The sequence below is a fragment of the Schistocerca cancellata genome, chromosome 7 (assembly GCF_023864275.1).
Source record: "Schistocerca cancellata isolate TAMUIC-IGC-003103 chromosome 7, iqSchCanc2.1, whole genome shotgun sequence".
NCBI classification, from domain to species: domain Eukaryota; kingdom Metazoa; phylum Arthropoda; class Insecta; order Orthoptera; family Acrididae; genus Schistocerca; species Schistocerca cancellata.
This window is the reverse complement of record NC_064632.1, coordinates 323,037,779-323,056,946: the sequence shown is the minus strand read 5'-3', so window position 1 is coordinate 323,056,946 and position 19,168 is coordinate 323,037,779. Positions and strand designations below refer to the sequence as shown.

At 43.3% G+C, this 19,168-nt stretch overlaps 1 protein-coding gene across 1 annotated transcript in view; it reads left to right on the top strand.

Annotated features, from left to right (window-relative positions):
* The window catches only part of LOC126092243 (rhophilin-2), a 740,337-nt gene that overhangs the window by 249,485 nt on the left and 471,684 nt on the right, over window positions 1-19,168 (top strand). The window lies entirely within an intron of this gene.

The window sequence follows — 19,168 nt, the reverse complement described above, 5'->3', positions numbered from 1 at the left end:
TACGAAAAACCCATGCAAAACGTAAGTCTGGATGGATGTACAGGGATTTGCCTATCGTGCTCCCGAATGCGTGTTAGTGTGTTGCCACTGCGCCAACTAAGTCCGCTTCCACATGAGCATGTGCGGTTTCCGTTAAACTTCATTATTCATACAATGGGACCTTGCACACTGACCCACTTAGATTTCAGTGTCAGTGCCCAGGCATTTATTTACTACATTTGCATGACGCAATTTGAAAAAAGAAAACTGGAAAAAATCCTCTTCAGAGGTTTGAAGATCTCAGAAGTTGTAAGTAAAGAACATCTGTCATTTTAACAAAGTTGCTGGTAGCAGAGTACGTAGTATATACTGCTCTAATCACGAGGGACTTTGTATGAATCTCGCTAGTTGTTGTCCCCAGCTACACGTTACTGTGTCTGGTTAAATGGAAAAGAAATAAAGCAGTAAGCACACGTTTCTAATACGTACGGGAATTGGATATGCCCTAACCCCCTTTAACCTCCCTGTCTCTGTCCACCTCTTCAGCCCCCCTCTCTGACCTTGAATGTTGTTCATTGTTGTTGCATATTCAGATTCTGTAGTGGTATTCTAACAGAAAACCGATAAGCCATAAATACAACTTTCTGTTTACTAACAAAGTCTATCTTATATATCTATCCGAATGTTGTTAGAGTATTGTGTAAAAATTTAAAGAAAAGCGGTCAAGAACTTTTGGAGAATTTTGGTACCGATGTTTCCCCTTTGTGTAATGTATTATGTATTTAAAAATAGGTACACAAAACACACGAGTACACGAATACAACATTGTGTGAAAATTTCAAAGCAATCGGTGAAGAACTCTCGGAGGTACGCAATTTGTTACAATCGAACATTTACATCTTAATTTGTGTAGAATTGCTAATAAAATGAAAATTCGAATATTCTAAAGACATTAGATTTGGTACACAAATGCAGTTCTTTAACTTGATAATAAACTACTTCCTGGGTTCTAGATATTCAACGGTATTATTGATGTGTACAATATATTCAATTAACAATAAAGTAAGAGTGCATTAAATTTTCATATGATTAGTAATGAAAGATAACAAGCTGTTGCTTTATTCAAAATCTATTATTCTTCTTTTTCTTTTTTCGCGTATGAGCCACTATGGAATAGGTTTATTTTCACTGTTTCTCCTTTCATTTCTTTAAAATTCCTCATTTCTTGATATGTTTCTTCTGTCCAAATGGCTTCAGTCTTCTTCTTCTGGTTCTTCTCCTTGATGTTTTTCGTGGAAACCTTTGTAATCGTGCAATGTTCGTCCCGATTCATTGGCACCATTTCAACCCATTGCAGACGCATCCCGAGTTCACTCTTGTTTCGCGCGCGCCATACGTTGCGGACGGATCTGAAGACAGCTCGCGTTTTCTGCGCTCTGTCTGTAGATGCTATTGCTGTTAAAATATATAACTAGTTCGTCTATTCAGCTCTTCACACTAGTAATGAATGTATAAAATTGATTTTCTTCATGTAGTTTCTGCGCATTTAGCATAGTCGATTTTTTTGATATTTCAAATAGTTATTATTTTCGTCGTTAGGTTCCTCCTGCTTTTAAAGATATTCTTATTACGTCCTATTACGCAAACGGAAGAAAATTGAATCTGAAATACTTTCCGAGATGTCTGATGATTATTCGGGTGTTCCTACTAAGAGTGAAGATCCGAATGAGTGAGTGAATGAATGGTTTGATAGTTCTGATGACGATTCCAAGAAGCTAAGGTGGCAGTGTTTTCATGTGATGCCAACAATCACGATGAAGATGATTCCGCTGTTGTGAATCATACGTTTTGTCGTAATATTAATCCTTTAGAGGCGGCGCCGGAATCTCTCTCGGGCACTGGCTAAGCCAGACCACGAGCGAGACTCGAGTGTGGTCTCGAATGTATAAATGTACCGAAATACTGTAAGTCTTTTTGTCAGTCCGTTGGCATTCATCCTTTGAATGTGACGCTCGCTCTTTGTTGGAGGTGGCTGCTGTTCTTTTGATAATTATGTTCGTAACTGCTTCAATATGCGCATAAAGTTCACTATTATGTTGTTTTCTGTACTGTTTGCCCTTTAACAGACTCCAAAGTTTTCCTAATATTTTTCTGTCTGTGCTTTACAGTGCTTTCATCATCGTATTTTTTGTTTAGTATTATGAATCAGTATTTGTTAATTAACTTTCTTATTTGATAATAAATATAAATAAAAGTAGGGAAAACTTAATACTGACGAGAATCGAATCGAACCAGGGACTTCGCGATTGAGACATGAATTGCGTGATTCAGAAAATTCATGTCCAAACACTGACTTAAAGTTGTATAAGCACGGAGAAAAAGAAGAGGACTTGTCCGTATTTCCTTTTTAGACATTAAACATACTTTCTTGACGCACACATCCGCTACAGTACTACTGTTGCAGATGAGTGTCGTAATGTATTGAAAGCTTCAGTTACCTACCCAGTGACGGCACCATCATCGCAGGTGGTTGTCCAGCCACCGTCTGCCTGTGGCACCTGTGCTGATATCGTTGTTTCTTTCACAGGTAAGCACACTAGCGCTTTGTTGGCAATGCCAGTCAGGGTGCTGGCCGTAGCAGCTGGTACCAGCACATCAGGAGCACCTGTTTCCGGCCATGATAGGACCCACGCCAGGGCACTGCCCCGTGGCTCTGCCCAACGGTTCGCAGGTACGTCTCTTCCGGATCGCCCTAAAACATCAAACTTGGTGAGTCAGTCCACATTTTTAGATATCAGAGTAACTGGTATTACACGCGAAGTCAAGATGTCAAGCTCTGTGCTTGGTGCCCAGATGTCACTCAGATGAATGCAGTTTTAGTTGTTAAGTAGGCAGACATAAAATGCAGACAGACAATACAACGGAAGCATTTCAAAAGAAGAAATTTGGTCATACAATGGATGCTTCCGCGGCCGGACATTGGTTACATGGACGCAAGGTCGTTGTCCAAGGCAAATTTCTGTGTTTAAGTCGCCTCCTAATGCTGAAGACAGCCTCGAGGGCTATAAATGCATCTTCAGTAGATTTTTCTAACTGAAACAGGCTCAGCAGACAGTTTGATTATGTAAACTTTTAGATATAGAATCTGAGCATAATTTTTCAGGTACCTTTTTCTACATGAATGTAAAAATTCGAGGCAGCAGGTACGTATTAACACTCCATATTTGTGTAATTTTTTGTGTATCTTTTTTTAGGATTCGACGAGATGTTGTTGCTACTTCGTGTCTAATCGTGCAAGTGCTTAACGTACTGTACTAGAAGATTAACCGGAATGCATCTAAATTTTCTACATACAGTGTAGTAATTATTAAACTATCGCTACTTGAGCCAGTGGAGACGGAAAACTACCGTGTGGGTACGCAACTGTATAGGAATGATGCTCATACTATGCGCTGCCTGATTTGCTTTAATGTAACGACTCGCTGTTAGGCGTCGTTAATGGTACGGCGACTTGGAGTTCAAACACAAGCATCAGTGTGCATTACAGTCGCAGCCAGTCACCGAGGGTCTGGAGAATGTGAGCAGGACTTAACTCTTAAAGCTGTTTTATCAAAACAGCAATAGTGCCTCTACTCTCCGAATATCGACGCATTAAAGAAAGACGGAGATGTCCTCTTTCCGCTGTGGGTTTGAAGAACTTGATTTGGAAGTTTGAATGAACTTGTGATTTAGGAATTGCTCCGCCACCAAGTGCTGAAGTTATGGTTGCTAATGCTGCACGCAGTGTGCGATCTTCAAGCGGTGCACGAACTGTGACCCGACAGCTGAACATTCCATGGTCCAGCGTTCGAAAAGTGCTGCGAACAACTGGGATATTGTATCTCTGGTGCTGTTCTAGGCTGTCGTGGCTGCAGAGAGTCGTCACATTGAGCATGGAAATTAACATATGTTACTCTCTCGTGTGGAAAAATGTTTGCTTCAATGGTTTTTTCGCTGATTCTATTCCGCATGTCCTTACAAGTGTTTCAACAAAGGTTCACTGTTCTACGATCACTCGTTTTTCGTGGGAGCTCTCTCGGGTAGCTAAAGTTTAGTTAGAATCACTTTGTATACGTAAGGCAGAAGAATCCACGGTTCATTCTACTGCCTATGACAGCGTGCTCTAATGTCACCTAAACCAAAGAAACCTCATCAGAATTTATCGATAGCTACAATCAGAGAGTAAAATTTGCCGGTGTAACGCTGAAAAATTTGATAAACGCTAACGCATACGCATTTGCACGATGGGAAGTACACGAGTACCAGGTAAGTTCATTACGTGTTTTCGGACCAGTGTATTACTTCGACGAATTTAATTCACTTCTTTTTTCCATGCCAGCTGCATGTCGAAATGTCTAGCATGAGGGCTATCCCACATCTGTACCGATAACTTCCGCCAGATTTACATCAATGTTCCATTGCTATACTTGCCAAAATGTCTACACCTCTGTTCAGTAGCATATGGCGTAACCAAACGAAGCAATTTACTATTAACATCACATAATTATAATAAAACATTAGAAATACGAGGGTGTCTCAAAATATAAACCAAAACTGTTTTACGCGTCTCATTTAAAGGAAAGCGGCGCGATCTCTTCTGATTGTTGCTTTCGTTTCCAGTTATTGTCCTCCACGGCTAGAATGTTATCGTAGCGTTTCCGTAGTCAGAATAGCAATTCCAGCGCAAGGGGTATCGTCATCTATTGCGCAACGCATTATAATCTTGACGTCGTAAAACCGTCCAAAATTTTGAAAAGACTGGCGACGCACTTGGTGGACAACACCCTGAGAGCCTAACGTCTACACGTGGCACAAATCGTTTTCACATGGACGAGCAACAGTTCGGAATGCAGCTCATCGACGTGGCCCGAGAATCAGCTTGACTGAAGAGAACATTTTCATTGTTAGTCACTTGCTGAAGACGATCGCCGAATAACAGTTGCTGAAATTGCTACTGAGGTTGGCATAAACTGTAGTAGTGCTCCGGCGATCATTCGTTTCTCTGATAACATTGGATTTCGGAAACTGTCCACAAGGTGGATGCCTCGTCTTCTCACCGCAGAGCATAAATCTCGTCGTCTCGAGGTGAGCAAACGATTACTGATACGCTACCAAACTAAATGGGAACGTTCTTGCACCGGACTGAGACCTGCGATGAAACGTGGGTACACCATTGCATTCCGTAATTGGTAAAAAGCAGCGTGACATGGCGTAAAAAGGACGAATCTGCACCCGTTCTTGTTATCGTTTTTCTCCACGAACGTCATACTATGAACGCTGCCTACTGTTGCCAACTTTCAGACCGTACAAAACGTGCATATCGTCAAAAAAAGAGCGCGTTTCCAGACCGGGCCGTGATCGTACCTCAAGACAACGCTCGATCACATACACAGCTGCCAGAACTTGACAAAAATTCAGTAATTGTTAAAACCTTTCGCAACAGAACACATTATATCATGTTCCTGCCTACAGTTCATGACTCACAACGATTCATACACGGAAATGATTTTTGCTTTTAGTATTGTGGCTGCAAATTTCGCACTTCATTGTATACTCACTACTATAATGAATCAGAAATTTCTTTATGGAGTTCATTTATTAGCATGCTAGTAGACTGAATAGGCTTATTGTGTATTCATAGGGAAATTGACATATATACATTGAGAGAAGAATTACATTAACATTAACACTGGCAAAAACTGTTTCTTTGTCTGACAGATAATACTGTTAAATTTCCATGTCCCTCGCATCCCGGCAATACATAGAAAATAGCTAGTCAGATTTTGAACACTGTACTTAATTATTTGCTAAACAAAATGTCACACTGCAAATGAATACGGTGTACTGGAATTTGGACCATATAATTACCTTCAAGTCTTCACCTCTTTTGGTGTCGCTAAAATCTCCGTGTCACCTACGTCTGTTCCAGATTCAAAAAATGGTTCAAATGGCTCTGAGCACTATGCGACTTAAGTTCTGAGGTCATCAGTCGCCTAGAACTTAGAACTAATTAAACCTAACTAACCTAAGGACATCACACACATCCACGCCCGAGGCAGGATTCGAACCTACGACCGTAGCGGTCGCTCGGCTCCAGACTGTAGCGCCTAGAACCGCACGGCCACTCCGGCCGGTTGTTCCAGATTCGAACCGAACGACCTTGCAACCAGCAAGAAAAAAGGTCATGATTATTTTCGTAGCAATGCATGTCACTATATTTTGCTTGTAATCTTAAGCAGGAGCAAGAGTATAAAACAAATGTTCACACAAGTTGACATTAGTAAAAAGAAACTCACTGTTTGTGGACGCCTAAGTTGCTAGGCTGTATTGTCTAAGATATAACTGCTCGCTTAAAACGCCAGCGTTGCAAAGACGTCCACTGATCGCTCTTCTTTGTTTTTATTAGGTTAGCTAGGTCACAGCAGAGACGTGACAGTGTAAGCGCAAACTTTAGCTGTTTACACAACCGTGAGCTGCTGACAACTCCAGCACGTTGTGCAGTCTGTGCTACACAAGAGGAGAACGGAACACACGATTCCGAAGCAGCACAAAACAGATACAAGCATGGCTCTTCCGGACCAGTTCGTGGTGTAACAGTATTACTATGTACTTCCAGAACCGTACCGAGGGGGTGCTACGCCGCGGTTGTACTACTAAAGCTGCGTCAACGTTTATAGACCGTAAATTGTTACTAATAGGATACAGATATATTTTCTTATGAATTAGCGCACCTCTAGTAACGAGGATGGCAGCGGCCACGAAAAGTGATAGTGATAGGAGAATTAAAGCGATGATGTTTGTTATATACACCGCCTGACGAAGCACCTGAAAGCAGAGCAGGAAACGAAATGAAACTACAGGTTTAGAGGGTTGTGTGTTGCATTTCAGTGATTGCAAAATTTGATAAAATGCACCAAATACTTTGCAGTAGGACTCCACTTGCCAGTTTGACGTTGCACCCTCTTCGGTGAGGGTATGTGCACTGATCAGCTTACGAAGTGTCTCATGCAACCGTCGCATCCTCCCTTGTGGCAAGCTGTCCCACAGATTTTGTAAGTGGTCTTCGATATTCTGGATACTAGCGAGCTGGTCACATACATGTCCTATTGGGGACAGATCTGAGGGATCTTGCTAGCCACGCAAGTACCTCAGTATCACGCACACAGTTAGTAGAGATGCATGCTGTATGTGGACGACCATTGTCCTGTTGAAAACTGGCACCACAATACTGTCTGATGACAAATAACACATGAAACCGCGGTAAGTCCGTGACGACACACAGTTGTGCCGTAAGAGTTGCCTCGATCAATTCCAGTGGTGACCTGTAGTCACACCCGTCGACGACGATGACGACGACGATGACGATGACGATGACGATGACGACGATGACGATGACGATGATGACGATGATGATGATGATGATGATGATGATGATGATGATGATGATGGGTTTGTGGGGCGCTCAACTGCGCGGTCATCAGTGCCCGTACAAAGTCGCAATTTTTACACAGCCCATTTTCTTTTCACAATCCAATCTAGTCACTCTAACAAATGATGATGATATGATAACAGAAACGCCCACTCCCCGGGCAGAGAAAATCCCAACCGGTCGGGAATCGAACCCGGGACCCCGTGATCCAGAGGCAGCAACGCTAGACTCTAGACTACGAGCTGCGGACGCGCTTCCCCATACTTTGACGCCAGGAGTAATACCGCTGTGGCTCTCCGAAACGTTGGAGTAACGGGGGCTCTCCCATTGTCGGCGCCGACGATTGTTATCACTGCAGAAACGCGATTAGTCACTGAACCCAATGCAAAGCCATTCATCATCAGTCCATACGGCACGAAACACAGCCTTTCGCCTTGTGGTGTTACCGTCCCTTGCGTAGGCTGCAGTTATCACCCTAATCTGCCCGTTATTAGTCCACGACCAATGATGGGGGTTGACACAGAACATTACAGGGAGTCGACTACTTGGTCCATTTGGCAGGGGCAGATAAGATGGCGGTATGATGCTCTTGGTGCACAATATGTGGTCGACTCGAACCTTGAAGATTATAGCTGTCTTCACATTCCCATGCAAGCAATATTCGGGCCACCGTCACACAATGCTCCAAAATTCTGAATATTGCACTATTCGACCAGCTGGCCCAATGGGTACCCGCAGTGAGACCCATTTCAAACTCCGTCAGTTGGTGATAACGCTAACTCATACAAGTACGCGGCACCTCCGTGTCCTTCAGTGATCGTTCAACATCTGACCCTGCTCACAGCCCTTAATACCCTACTGGGCATGGTTACAACACGAAAGCACTGTTGTGGTCGTTCTACCTGTTAGAGAGAATTGCAGCTCGAATCATGTGTATACATCCCGCCAATGGTGGGGTACGTATACAAAGTTAGACTGACATCCGAGCATGAGTTGTGAGCGCTTCACTTTTTTTGTCAGGTAGTCTGTGTGTTCTTCAAACCTGTCAAGATGGTGATATTGTGGGCTTCCGGAAACATTCTTTAGGTCAAGCTTTCGGATGCAGATTGAATTGGAAAAGTCATTTGAGAGGAGTTTGGTAAGAGTGTGGGAAGGAAGAAGAAACGGAAAGTGGCGAGTAGTAGGCACGTAGATTTGTGATTATGGAGGGAGATGTTTGGCTGGAGGCTTCATTTGGAATAGATGATGTAGATCTGGTTGTAGTTGATAGACTGGGCAGAATGATAATAAATGCAGTAACAAGTATTGCAAGTTTATGTCGAAACACTATATCAAACTTCAATAAGGCGGGTGGACGGCTAGTCACCCAACGGAACTGTGTTCGACCGTCCAATTGTACCGCCGAAGAGGAGTTCGAAACTCCGGTAAGCGTGTACTGCAAACGACCGACATTGCCGAATATGGTTGACGTCTCCCAGTGAAATGTGATGTGATTGATCGCACGTAGTCTGTCAGAGAGAGAGAGAGAGAGAGAGAGAGAGAGAGAGAGAGAGAGAGAGAGAGAAAGAGTGTGTTTCACATCTAATTATTAACTATTTTCGATGGTGAAAAGCCTTGTAAATCAGAATAGACTGCTGTGACATACGCAAGACGATGTGTGCTTTAAATTTTGCACTGCGACGTGCAAAGAAAACTGTGGAAACAAGTTAGCAAGAAAAAGGAAGAAATACGTAACATTGTGCAGTCAGATGTATATGTCAAATACGTGATAAAATTTCGTCGGGAACCTAACTTACATTATCTGCCCCGCTTGCGGAAGATGTAAATTGGGTTGCCCATCTTACGGTGCATGAAATACAAGGCGTGGCACGTGAAACCGGCCCGTTAACGTAACTGACGCTCATCCTCTGTCAAGTTTGAATATAACTCCTCCAGGATTCCCAAATACACGCCATTGTTCACTGTCCCAAAGAATATGGGCCACATAACGCGTGTGGCAGAAATTCCACACCAAACACCTATCTTCTCGTCATGCAAGGGTACCTGGTGGACAGCATGCGGATTTTTTTTGTCGACCAATACGGGTTGTTCTGGGAATTTATGTACTCACACAGGTGGAACGACGCCTCTTCACTGATGATGAGCCTTAGTTGGCCCAAGAAACCACTGGCAACATTTCTCAACAGCCATAAACAGAAATACAGTCTGTTGTACAGGTCAGGCTCCTTCAGTTCTTGCACAACACTTACCCGGTACGGTTTTAACTCCAGTACCTTTAAAACACGTCTGCAACTTCTCCCTCTTGCGTGAACCTGTTGACCCAATCTCCTGGTTGGCTTAAGAGGACTTCTTGTCATTATCTCCTGCACCTGCCTCATTAATTCAGGAGTGCAGACAGGTGGTGGTCTGTTCCTTGGAGCATTCTGAACCGATCCTGTGCATCGCCATTATTTCAATCAGTTCCTGTATGGCGCTTTTTGCTGGCACAGAATGGCATAGAAATTTCTCCTGAAACAAATTCTTTGGTTTCACAAAAGATCCAGTGCTTCAACGATGGCAACACGCTCGGGTAACGAATACGGCATACTCACACAACGAGGCCTTTTTCTCAGCTGGTATCGACAAGTTTCACTGGCTGCAGCTGCCTCACACAAAAACAAAGTTCCGCGCAGTGTCTGTACATCAGAGGAATTGATTAGTTCGTGCGCGACTGTTTGGACCGCGTTCCTCGTTCTCCATTATTATTGACTCGCACGCACGTGCTGGAACATTATCGTTGCGACAGGCCGGTTTTACGTGCCGCACCCTGTATTCTCAGAGCCTGTCTCACTTTGCCCACATTGTAAAAGTGTGACAAATGTACATTCAGGAGGGAGGGGAGCTAGTGCTGTACTTCCGAGAAGATCTCACGTCCACGATATATAACTAGTAACGTGTGAACTACTCCAGGAGTTTATGGTTCTAATCCTGCATTTCATCTGTTCAAAAGAAATAAATGTCCTTCGAATGGGATGTACTGCTTTGATACGATTGTCGCTTACAGAAACATTTAGCTCACCACGGATTCAGCTTACCTCATAGCTAAAGCTACACTCGTCACGTGGTATCGTTTCGCCTGTATAGCAGTCGAGATATGAACAGCTGTAATGATACACTAGAACTCAACAAGTCAGCCTTCATGTAGTAGTCGAAAAACTTTCCCATTTATCCTCCACAGGTGATGAAATTACCAGAGTTGCTTCATCTGGTTACTGGAGGATTGACCCAGTACTCACTCCGCTTCTTATGCGCGCCTTGCGTCGTGACGTATTCATTTCGTATTACAGCTCGCAGTTCGTCTAATGAAGCAGCTTACTTGCCAGGTGACTGATTGACAGCTCACGAAACGTCTGATATTACTCGCGGAATGATGTCGTTACTGTAGTATCGGCATATGCGCCATTGGCAAGCATCTGCAGACATGCAGGATATCGCTAGAAGAATTGACAGTATTCGGGTATATAACAGGAACGCTCATTTGAAACAAAAAACGTCATATGAAAATGTCATGTTCCAAATGGTTTCTGAGATACGAAGCATTTAATGCACATATATTACTGAGTTAATGGCGCGCACGTTTCGTATGCACCCAGCCTCTTTTGACGTTTTATTCTAGCCCCACCCAACTAGTTGCTTTCAACCTTTTTGCTCGGGATGTCTTTCTGTCATTAAACTAGCCCGTTAAACGCGCGGTTGACCGTAGTGTGTTGTGAGTTAAATATGGCCATGGATTGTGTGTGAAACGTATACGCGCTGGCTAAAATCCACACATTCGCACTAATGAAGAATATGCAGGTGTGGTTTTTACGGCTTTTGCGGTGGTAGTGCTTCTGCTGTCGCCGAAGAATACCGTCGGCGCTTTCAGACATCCTTAGAATCGAATGTGTTAAAAATCAGTATTTTTCAATTGATACTTAGTAAACATTACAACATTTGTTATCAAACTGTTGTATATTTGTAAATCTGACAAGGTATTGAATAATACAGAAAATAAATAACGATGTACATAAAATGTGTGCTGTCTCGGGAACTATTCGAAATGCGGTGTACTCGTGAGCCCATACGAAGTTTTTGCTTCAGATGATCGTGTCATACCACTGAATATTAACCATTCCGCCTGGGACACCCTGCACAACACAGGAAACAAAAAAAAAAAAAAAAAAAAAAAAAACAGAACGCCTTGAACGACTTGAGATACGACATTCACACTCGCAGAGTGTGTACATCAGTATGCTCTGCAGAAATGATTACCGTATCAGCATAGGTCAAGATCGATATCGAGGCGCAACACCACCTACCGGTGAAATGTGCCTGCGGCTCTCTTTGTCTTTGTAAACCGAAGCTAATGGATCAGCGCGACTTGAGCAGACGTGCAGGATGTCTCGCAGACTTATACGCGAACCCTGCCTTGAAATCGGTGAATTTGAAACACCCGACATGCGCTGCTAGCGCACGTCCTGAGGCTCAGGCGTTAACCCCATGCTGCCCGTAATCGCGAAGTGATTGACATGCGTAATCACACTTCCATACTTATCAAGAGGTCCGAAACGAATAATACGGTCTGCTGCCATCCTGCATTAACGTCGTACATTCCAGCAGGTATTTATCCCATAGGCTAGGGGTGATGCGGTTCTGTAACATATCTGTGTACCGCAACGTTAGTCACAAAGTTAACTTCGCTTATCGTTAATCCGTTACTAAAAAGGTACTGCCGTTCAACGTTAAAACTTTACTTTACTGTAGATCTAGCGCAAGTGACAGTTAATCATTCACTCGTAATAGTAAAATTCATGTTGATGGTTTTAGTGAAACGAGCAAGTGGACTAAAAGTTTTACCGTTGTTAAGGTAAAAATGTTTTGATTTGGGAAGTTCAGGTAGGACATAGAAGATGAATGTAAACATGTTTAACCAATTAGTTTTATTATCACATAATTATCAATGTTATGTTTATCTAATGCGTTAAATGACAAATTGTTGCAAACAAATGTTTAACATCACTGGGTAAAATGGCCCTTTGTAGATACTTCCACTGTGATACCAGCTCTACATACTAAACATGCTGATACCACATGACCATTCTCCGGTTCAGAAGTACGGTGTCCAAGAGCACAGGAAGATTGTGTCGTATAAATCTGGAGTATTGTCTGCCATTTATGATGCCATTTATAAAGAAAGGTCCGATAATTGTATCTCCAGTAATCCCACACCAAACATTAACTTTCCACGGACGTTGATGCTCTACCTGACGGAGCTATTTTGGATTGTCTGCGGACCAATAATGCATATTCCTCATATTGAAAATTCCTATGTTGGAGAATGATGCCTCGTCGGTAAAGAAATCTGCAAAAAAATTTGGATTAGAAGTTTTTGCTGAGCCCACCGACAAAATGTTACCCCATTGCGGAAGTCATTACCATGAAGATCCTGGTGCACTTGATTTCGACACTCAAACTTCGCGTTCAATTTGACGTGTGCTGATTTGGTAGCGAGCACAGCAACTTCAGCACGTTCATCTGTGCGTGTTCTAGGACGATGTCGAGGTCTTGGATTTAAGCTTCCCGTTTCACGTAGACGAGATGTGAGACGACCAAACATCCGGTGCGAAGGCGATGGCTTGTCAGGGAATCGTCTTCTGTACAGTCGTTCTGCCTGAACAGCATTTCGTCCACCTACAACAGGGTACAGTACAGGTATTTAGAGTAGGGTAGAAAACAGACATATTAACTTAATAATCATAATGTTCGCTAACATTACTATCAACAAACAAGCAATCTCATAACGTATTTCCCGTCAACGTACATTCTCCATAGATCAGCAGCATTTCTACCATATCTTCATGTGTGTACATTATACTGTACAGTATAAGTTCCACAACACAACGTTTATTCACAATGTGTACTACCTCCGTGCAGTCACTAGATTACTCTGATGCACGACTACACTGGCAAGTGGTGTACTGCACGCCAAAGCAACAACAAATGGGATGCTCGGAGGATGGTGGAGTACAGGAGTTTGCATGGGTCGCAAATCATAAACAAGGCGAAGTGGTAACTGTGGCAGTAGTGGGAACTACGTTGGACACTTGACTAGGTAGAGCCAGGCCCTGCGCGACAGGCACAATGGGTCATATAACGCATTAGATAAACCTTATTTTAGGTGTGCAGGATAAATAAGACAACCTGACGGGTGTAACCGATCGGTTCTGGTTCATACTGTGTACGTAGATACGTAAAACGTGCAAGAGGGAAACCATTATGTGCTTATGAGAGTTGATGGCAGCAGACCGTATTATTCGTTTCGGACCTCTTGATAAGTATGGAGGTGTGATTACACATGTCAATCACATCGCGATTACGGGCAGCATGGGGTTCACGCCTGAGCCTCAGGACGTGCGCTAGCAGCGCCTGGCGGGTGTTTCAAGCGTCAACTTCGCGTCTTAATATCTCGGGATGTAATGGGAATACTGCGATGCAATCAACGCCATTGTGTATGTGCTTTGTCATGCTATGGATTGCTGAAGAAAAAATACAGGAGGTCCATTTAAAAAAAACATAAGTTTGTGTTAAAAAACACATATGCTTTCGTTTTAGAATGTTTCCAAATATGTACATTCATGGGCCTCAGCCCTACATTGATACCGGTGAAAGTCGTTTTCGTATAGCTGTTATTGTTCCAGAGATATTTTGGGAGGACAAGATAGCTGGGACACCCTGTATATATGCGCTATACAGTACCTCAAAGATTCCTCAATACTGTAGCTGCTATGATTGAAATTCTGCAGATGTGTAGTAAATGATTATAATTCTCGACTCTATTTTTGTGCTCTCTGAATATAGTATGAATATAGTAGACCAACGCCTACCCGTATCCTTTACATGAAACCTTCGTCACCACACTGGAATCTATAAATTCCCGATTGCATTAGTGATTTTGTTTGTGGGTTGTATGCGTCACTATTTTCCCGTACGTTAGTTTCACGGAAATTGCGGGCGACTCTGATTCATTACCATTATAAGGCAAAAGGAATTTTCCTCTTCTTTCCTGGGCCCACTACTCGTGTCTGTTTTCTTTATCTGGTGTGCCATTCCCGTTCCGTAATTTTGTGTGGCATATTTTGCAATAGCGAACGGGAAATGGCGCCATTCAAAGAATTTATATAGGCTGTGACTGGCATTATAAGAATTTCACGTTACTCAGTGGCATTTGACGAGCTTCAGCGAAGGGGCCCTATTAGACTGCCAAACGGGTAGTCTGTTACAGGAGTCTAAATAATGTGGCCCCAGTTGTCTTCTTGTCTACCCCACTTACTGTCGCTGTTTGCTGTTGGACAGTTCGACGCGACAGAATGACTTGATATCCTCAACTCCAGCGCGATTCCTCCTCCAGCGCGTTCCAGTGCACTGCAAGTGGCGAATCAGGCATTAAACGCGGCGTGCTTACATCCGATAGTGAACAATGTGTTTAGAAAGCGCTTGTAATCAAAGAACATAGTGCAGCAGATAATCAGGTTTCCGCGCCGTGGTTCACGGTTGAACTTCTTGCAGCATCCTGCGGCCAGACTGGGAAGAGACGCTAAACTGTACCTGGCTGGTTCTTTTTAATGCGGCGCTGCTTAAAAAGTAAAGCAGCCATCAACCTGAACCGCGGGATGTTCAGACAATGAGCTCGTGGTCGGGAAGACAGGCTCTCGAGTACACTCTCGGATCACTCAAATTTAGGTTATCTGTAGTCTCTCCTAAAGCCCTTGGTTCATTCAGAGAGGATACCATCGAATTTCTTTTCCGCCTCGTGTCCATGTGCAAACCGAATTTGTGTTTAGTCTTTGATCATCTAGACGCCCATATAGCCTTTCGTCCTATTGTCAGCCGGAAGGCTGGTGTGATCACAGATCATTGCAGTGGATAAGCTTAGCAATCCTCCAATATGAGAATCAGCTCACACGGTACACGTGGATAAGACCGGTAGATTCCTCTCCCCCCCCCCTCCTTATATATATCTGCCTCCCCCCTCGCGCCACCCACGCACCGTATTATCACTTTAAATATTGGAGAGAATTCGTGATACACATCTGGAATCAAACACCAGACCTTGCAAATTAAACTATTTCAGCATTATTCGAGTTACTGATGTCTGGTGGTGGTGGTGGTGGTGGTGGTGGTGGTGGTGGTGGTGGTGGTGCAGTGGGCAGCTCCTACTCCAAAGTCGAACCCTACCCATCGATTGAATACCTAGAGATGATGTAGTTGTTGTAGAAGGCGCAATCAAAACGTTTCCGCTAGAGGGCGTCGCTGCAGCGTATATGCAGCCCATAGCGACTCCGATGAGGATGCATAAGCACCGATAACTAGGCAAGGGATTAGTCTGGCTTTTGTGTCTTTCTGACGTGCGTACAGTAAATGGGGGAAGGTGAGCTATGGCGACGTTATTACTAAATGCGTCAAACCTGTCGAACGTGATGTTACACTCTCCTTGGCTTCCAAAGGACAAATGCAGGTAGACATCCATCGGGAAATGACGAATATGTACGGGGCAACATGTCCGTCAAAAACCACCGTTGTGGAACGGTGCGCCAGGTTCTGTACCAGTCGCCATTTGACACAAGACACTCGTCGATCTGGGACACCAGACTCACAGATCACGCCATCACAAGTGGAAGACACTCGAGCATCCGTCCTATTCTCCTGATGTGCCCCCTGCGATTACAGCGCGTCCGGTCCCTTTGAAGGGTTGACGACTCTTGTCGTATCAGGGTGTGCAGCAGGCAGTTACGGACTTGTTCACGCAGCAGGACACAGTGTTTTACCAAATAGGTATCGCCAACCTAATACGTCGCTGGTAAGATTTCCTCAGTGCTGCCGGCGATTTTCCTGATAGGCATACCGCTTCTGGATTGTACGGCCTTCGAACGGAAACTTACTGATCGCCTCCTTACAGTCGTTGTTACTGTCGTCTTCAGTCCGAAGAATACACCTATCTACGCTAATCTATCTTGTGTAAGTCTCTTAGTTCTTGAATGATGACTGCAACCTACAGCCATTTAAAATTTTTATCGCACACACACTATCATTACAAAACAGACTATTCTGTGAGGACTCATGATATGTCCTCACACGGTCCCTTCTTTTAGTCTAGTTGCGCATAAATTTCTTTCTTCCTCCAATTCGAATCTGTACCTCCTCATTAGTCTATCTACCTATATAATATTCAGCTTCTTCCTGCAGCACCATATTTCAAAAGCTGTTGCTATACTCTTTTCTCAACTACTCGACTTCCATGTTTCTTTACCATATACTATCCATTCCGTTCTACGGATCTTCCACGCCCTTTGCCGTCTGCAACAGAATTACAGAGTTACTGGCAAACCTAAAAGTGTTGATCTCTCCCTGAACATAAATTCCGTTTCCAAATGTCTCCTTGGTTGAGATAGTCGGAGGCGGCAGGTAGTTGAGAAGGGAGTGAGAGAGTTGTAGCCTATCCACGATGTTCTTCCATCTCTACATTTAGCAAGCAGTAAAGCAAACTAAAGGCTAACTTATATTTCCATTATTTAAAACTGGGTAATATATTCCTGTGGATTAACCTGTTCCAGTTACATTTCTAACGGTATATTGTTACATTGTTTGCCACGTAGAATTTCTTTGTAGTTAACTGTGTCATCTCCAAAAACCATGACATTGCAACTAATACTATGTCATTTATATACGCAGTCCAGTCACGTAATTGTGATCACCTGTCAAAAGCCAGAATAACCACCTTTTGCAGCACGGACTGTGAGACGTTCTGGAAGAGTATCAGGTTCTGGAATGTACCGGTAGGGATGTGGGGCGTGTCGACTCCAGTGTTGTGGACAGCTGCGCTAGGTTTCTGGCTTGATCCATGGCGCGTACAAACCAGTGGACGTGGTCTCACAGATTCACGATTGGGTTCAAATCATTGAGAGTACTGTAACCTCACACTGGTGCTCTTCGAATCACAGATGTACACTGCGAGCTATGACACGATGCGTTGTCCTGTTAGACATAGTCTCCAAGACTATTCTTAGAGACCATGCTTCTGTTGATCCACTGTTCCTTCCAAAATGACGATATCTTCCAGGAAAGGCCTCTAAAACATTCCCTAGACCAAAAGGCTGCTTCCTCCGGCCTGGATACTTCAGACGATTGTTGCAGGACGTTTGTTTTCAGACCTACCTTTCATGCTGGAAATGCCAACCAGCTATCTGTGCGATGAGGCCTAAAATGTGATTCATCTGAAAAGCCCATATGTGTTTCTCTGCGTCTTACATATCCTCCACTACTAGTGCTGCCACCAGTACATATATTTTCTCTCTCTCTCTCTCTCTCTCTCTCTCTCTCTCTCTCTCTCTCTCTCTCTCTCTCTCTATGGGGGGGGGGGGGGGGGGTGTTATTGCACGCAGACATCGAACATAGGCGATGGTCACTTTAATGTGACTGGACCATGCATATCTTCTTAAAGGAACTGCAATAACTCATTGTCAAGAGTGGAGCCAATTCACTTGCAAGTTGTGTGGTTGGCCGGGTGGAAATTTGGACTTAATTCCTCACATAGTCGAGCCCACTGCACAATCTTGGTCTACACACACATACTAGATAACTGAGACCTTACTTCTAGTACAATGCAGATGAATCAAGAAACAATTTGATTCTTTTCTAAAAAGTACGTCGGCAAATGTTGGCGCAGTAAGAGATTATTTTATAGTTTGAAGTGTTCCATCAAGTACACGCCCATGAAAACTGCCAGCGTGAACTTCAATTTTTATTTGTCGGTGAGGTATTTAGCGTTTCAGACAGCAAGAAATTGTGCTGGTGTGTACTAAGGCCTAAACTCGCCAACACTATTTGTTCAAAAGTGCCTTTCAGTTAGTTGCAAAGACGGAACATAACTCTTTGAATTTTGAAGCAGGTAAAATAACGACAGAAAACGGAAAAAATGGAGCCTTTACTTGGGCTTTGTTGTACGAACTTCTGCTACGCTTTGTCACACAAATGATCCCAGTGCGATTATAGTTAGTGCTAACAGTAACTTGATTTCCGTATAATGTACATCTAGTTTTGTTTGTTCATGTTTATTCTGTTGTTTAGACGTCTCCAGACAGGTATCGTGACTTGTGTATTGTGAACTGGTATATTACTTTGGCATCAAATTTGTGTAGGCCTAAGGATTTTGTTGTTTGTTTGAATAGACACATGTATTCTCGGAAGCAATGGAACGCGTTCTGCATCAGCATACACAAGCACCACTCCTCCATTCATACTCACGCAAATATTTAAAGTTATTAAAAATTATCATTAATGCCCGGAACGATTTATGCATCACAAGAACCAAAGTTTCTTTGTTTTTATGCAACTAAATTGCACTTACAAACGTGCAAGCAGTATGAGCATATTCACGCTGAAAGCGTGCATTTATATTGTTTACGGTGTGACATGAAAACCTTTACTCTCGTTCTAGCACGTGAGCAATGTTTAGCAATATTTAACGCTGTGAGCTACCTTCTGTAGTAAGCGCAATTAACGTTCCCGTCCGGCCATCCAACTTACAGGTATCGTTCGTTGGAACAGGAAACGACTAAGTCCTTCCACATCTTTGCCCTATTTTAGCCGAAAATTTTTCATATTCGCAACCTATTTTGAATTGAAATAAAAGTGAGAAAAATGATT